We start from the raw sequence: 5,166 nt of genomic DNA, 5'->3' as shown, positions 1-5,166 counted from the left end.
GATCTTAAAGGAAAAGATAAGTCCCATTTGATCATGGTTTACAATCCTTTTAATGTATTGTTGAATTCAGTTTGCTAAGGATTTTGTTGAGGATTTTTGAATCTATGTTCATCAGGGATATTGGCCTGTAATTTTTTTTTTTTTTCTGTAGTGTACTAGTCTGGTTTTAATATCATGGTAATGCTAGCCTCAGAAAATGAGTTTGGGAGAATTCCCTCCTCTTCAATTTTTTTTTTTTTTTGAAGTTTGAGAGGATACTTATTAAATCTTCTTTGAATGCTTGTTAGAATTCACTAGTGAAGTCATCTGGTCCTGGACTTTGTTGGGAGTTTTTTGATTACTGATTCAATCTCCTTACTAGTAATCAGTCTATTCAAATTGTCTATTTCTTCATGATTCAGTCTTGGAAGATTCTATGTTTCTAGAAATTTATCCATTTCTTCTAGGTTCTCCAATTTGTTGGTGTATAATTGTTCATAGTAACGACTTACGATCCTTTATGTTTCTTTGGTATAATTTATTTGAGTCTTTACTCTTTTTTTCGTAATGAGTCTAGCTAAAGTTTTGTCAATTTGATCTTTTCAAAGATATAGCTCTTAGTTTCATTGATCTTTTCTCTGGTCTTTTTATTTTCTATTTCACTTATTTCCATTCTGATCTTTATCATTTCCTTTCTTCTACTAACTCTGGTCTTTGTTCTTCTTTTCCTGGTTCCTTTGGGTATAAAGTTAGATGGTTTATTTGAGATTTTTCTTGTTTCTTGAGGCACGCCTGTTTCACCATAATCTTCCCTCTTAGAAGTGATTTTCCTGCATCCCATAGATTTTGGTATGTTGTATTTCCATTTTCACTCATTTCAAGGTATTTTTAAATTTCTTTTCTGATTTCTTCACTGACCTATTTGTTCTTCAGTAGCATGTTATTTAATGTCCACATATTTATGATTTTTTTCAATTTTCTTCATATAATTGATTTCCAGTTTCATACCACTGTGGTCAGAAAAGATGCTTGATATGATTTCAATCTTCTTAAATTTATTGAGACTTATTTGTGGCCTAAAATATGATCTATCCTAGAGAATGTTCCATGTGCATTTGAGAAGAATGTGTGTTCTGCTGCTTTTGGATGGAATTTTCTGTGTATATCTATTATCTGGCCTAATGTATCATTTAAGGCCAATGTTTCCTTATTGATTTTCTGTCGAAAATTATTCATTGATGTAAGGGGGGTATTAACATCTACTACTATTATTGTATTGCTGTCAATTTCTCCCTTTAGATCTGTTAATATTTGCTTTATATATTTAGTTGCTCCTATGTTGAATGCATAGATATTTATTAATGTCGCATCTTCTTATTGGATTGACATCTTTATCATTATTGAATCCCCATCTTTGTCTTTGAATATAGTCTTTGTTTTAAAGTACATTTTGTCTGCTTTAAGTACAGCTATCCCAGCTTTCTTTTGGTTTTCATTTATAGGAAACACCTTTTTTCCATTCCTTAGCTTTCAGTGTGTGCGTGTCCTTATATCTGAAGTAAGTCTCTTACAGGCAGCAGATAGATCAATCTTGCATTTTTATCTATTCAGCCACTCTCTGTCTTTTGATAGAATTTAGTCCAGTTATATTTAGAAATATTTATAGGTATGTACTTATTACCATCCTGTTAATTGTTTTCTGGCCGTTTTGTAGTTCCTCTTTGTTCCTTTCTTCTTCTCTTACTTTCTTCACTTGTGATTTGATACCTTTCTATGGTGTGTGCTAGAGTCCTTTCTCACTACCTTTTGTGTACCTACTCTAGGTTTTTGCTTTGAGGTTACCATGAGGCTAGCATATAATAGCCTTTTGTCTATTTTAACTTGATAGCAAGTTGAGTTTGAACACATTTTAAAACTCTAATTTACTCCTACTGCCCAGGTTTTATTTTTGATGTTCCATTTTACATCTTTTTATTTTGTGTATCCCTTAACTAGTTATTATAGTTATAGGTTTTTTTTAGGTACTTTTGTCTTTAAACCTTCACACTAGGTTTAAAGCAATTTATCTGTTACCTTTACTATATATTTACCTTTACCAGTGAGATGTTCACATCCATATGTTTTCTTGTTACTAATTAGTGCTCTTTCTTTTCAACTTACAGAAGCCTCTTTAACATTTCCTGTAAGGCTGGTTCAGTGGTAATGAACTCCTCTGAATGATAGCCTTGCTGGATAGAGTGTTCTTGGCTAGACTTTTTTTTTCCCCCTTTCAGCATTCTGGATATATCATTCACTCCCTTCTGGCCTGCAAAGTTACTGTTGAGAAATTTGCTTATAGTCTTATGGGAGTTCCTTTGTACATAATAAGTTGTATTTCTCTTGCTGCTTTTAAGATTCTATCTTTAACTTTTGACAGTTTAATTATAATGAGTCTTGGTGTGGGTCTCTTTGGGTTTATCCTGTTTTGAACTTTTTGGGCTTCTTGGATCTGGATATCTGTTTCCTTCTCCAGGTTAGGTAGGGATGTTTTCAGCCACTATTTCTTCATATAAGTTTTCTGCCTCTTTCTCTCTCTCTTCTCCTTCTGGGACCCCTATAATGTGAAAGTTATTCCACTTCATGTCCCATAGTTTCCTTAAGCTATCTTCACTTTTTAAAGTTATTTTTCCTACTTGTTGCTCTTTTTGAGTGTGTTCCACTGCCCTGTCTTCCAGATCACTGATTGTTTCTTCTGCTTTAGTCTGCTGTTGAACCCCTCCAGTTTTCCATTTGGTTATTGCATTCTCCAGCTCTGTGACTTCTGTCTTGTACTCTCTTATATTTTCTATCTCCTTGTTAAAGTCCTCACTGTGTTCATCCATTCTTCTCCTGAGTTTGGTGAGCATCTTTATGACCATTACTTTGAACTCTTTATCAGGTAAATTATGTATCTCTATTTCATTAAGGTTTTTCTGAGGTCTAACTTGTTCTTTCGTTTGTAACGCATTTCTCTGTCTCTCTGTTTTGCTTGAGTCTCTGTGTTTGTTTCTCTGTATTAGGTGAAATAGCTATCTCTCCCAGACTTGAAGGGGTGGCCATATACGGAAGATGAACTTTATCATTTAACTCTGCCCTAGCTCTTGGCTGTCACTTGAACCTTTGTGATTTTCTAGGCAGCCTGATTTATTCCTGATATAGGGTCCCAGCTGTGGAAGCTGTGCCAAGACCTGTGAGGGAGGCATCTCAGTCAGCACTCAGTTTCAGCTGATTAGAAGCTAGACCCTCAGGCAGCAGCTGTCAAGGTATGCAAATATACACTGCCCTGTGGGACCACAATCGTCAACCCTGCGTTTCTCCCATCCAGGAGTTTTGGAGGTGTCTCTTAGTGACAGTTGCAAAAATCAGAGCTCCATTCCAGTGTGTGAGCTCCTTTCTGGGAAGTACCCATGAGCTACAGCAAGGCCAAGGGTGAGTGCAGAGATGGTGTTCCCCATCCGACATTCCCTGAGAGCACTTCTGTATCCTCTACAAGTGGTAATCTTAAGCGTTCCCCTCAGGATGATGCCCCAGGATAAGTAATTAGGCCTTTTTCACAGAGAGACTGGCGGGTAAGGTGGTTCAGTCCACTTTCTGCAGTGACCTGAAGGTGGTGGCTTTCCAAGAACTGCTCCTCTGAGTTGCAGACCCATAGAGCCCAGAAATGCAATTCCCCTGACCTTCACAGCAAGGCACCAGAGCCTGGCTTTGCTGGGACTGTGGGAGTGGCACAGGGGGTGCGGCATGCCCACCAATGCCAGCAGATTAACGGGAAAGTGCAAAAACAGGGCCTGCTAGTGCTGACGCTAGTAAGGTAGAGAGCAAAAGCAAAAAATGGTACTCAACAGTGCCTTTGTCCCCAAGAGTCCCAACAGGCTCCTGGCCCTCTGGCAGATGCTTTAAGATTAGCAAATGAGTCTCTTTCACATATGGTCTGGGCACTTTTCATATTGCTTCTTTTGCACTGGGTCCTGGGGTAAATGAGTCTGCATTTGAGCCCTTTAAGAGTGGAATCTCCATTCCCTACAGTGCTCTGGTTCTCCTGGACATAAGCCCTGTTGGTTTTCAAAGCCAGATGTTTGGGCCAGTGGGGGAGGTCATCTCTCCAATGCAGGTCCCACAAGTTGAGGTGCCTGATGTGGGGCACAGAACCCTCACTCCTCAGGGAAATGCTTCCTATTTGTGATATCTCTCCCACTTTTAGTTTGCCATGCTGGGGGTCAGGTTTTTGACAAGACTGTGTCACTGCCCTTCCTACGCATCTCCTCTCAATGTGACTCTTTTATCCTTTGTTGTGGAGGAGCTGTTCAGCTAGTTTTTAGGTCTTTCTCAGAGGGAATTGATCCATATGTAGCTGTAGAGTTGCTGTGTCCATTGGAAGAGGTGAATTCAGGACCATCCTACACCACCATCTTGAACGGCCACCCCCAAAACAGCAGTTCTTAAAACAGTGATTCAATTTTTGTGATGTGTTTGTGTGCGGACTCGTATATTTAATATATGGGAAAAAATCTTAAAATCTATACTTCAAAATACATATAAAAGTTACCTCTGTATGAGGAGCTAAGGAGAGATTTTATGATTTTTTTTCTGTTTATTTGAATATTCTAAATTTTCTTATTGAACATGGAGTGCTAAATAATTTTTAAAGACTTTAAGAAAAGTAAAGGATTCTCTTTATAATTTTAGTGTAAGAAAAAGGATCGTATCAGGCCATCTCTGCTTATAGTGTGTTACCAGAAAGTGCACTGACCCGTAGTATATTCAAACATACACCATCCTAAGTTGTGTCATAACAGGATTCCTCTCCAATTCCTTATTCCTTGTTTCCCTCTATTTGATTTTCCAGCATCTCCAGATCAAGAGGATACAAATTTCTCTTCTTTCCAAAGCAGCAACTGGCAGGCTAGGGGCACAAATGCCAGCAAAAACTCTTCTCTGTGCTTGAAGGGTTAGGGGCTGGCAGCAACAGCCACAGCAATAACCCCAGCACCTAGTGTGATTTTTTAAAATAATCTCTGTCCCTCTGCAGAGAGTGAGTCAAGTGACTGTTTCATGTAGAAGGAAAAGTTAATTCCTTATGTCTGAAAGGCAAGTTTGGATAGAGCCCTAGATGGTGGTCAAAGAGAAGAAATTGGTCCCCCAAACATGGCAACTTTGCCAACCCAATCT

The sequence above is a fragment of the Kogia breviceps genome, chromosome 8 (genome assembly GCF_026419965.1).
Source record: "Kogia breviceps isolate mKogBre1 chromosome 8, mKogBre1 haplotype 1, whole genome shotgun sequence".
Taxonomy (NCBI): domain Eukaryota; kingdom Metazoa; phylum Chordata; class Mammalia; order Artiodactyla; family Physeteridae; genus Kogia; species Kogia breviceps.
This window is presented reverse-complemented; position numbering follows the sequence as displayed.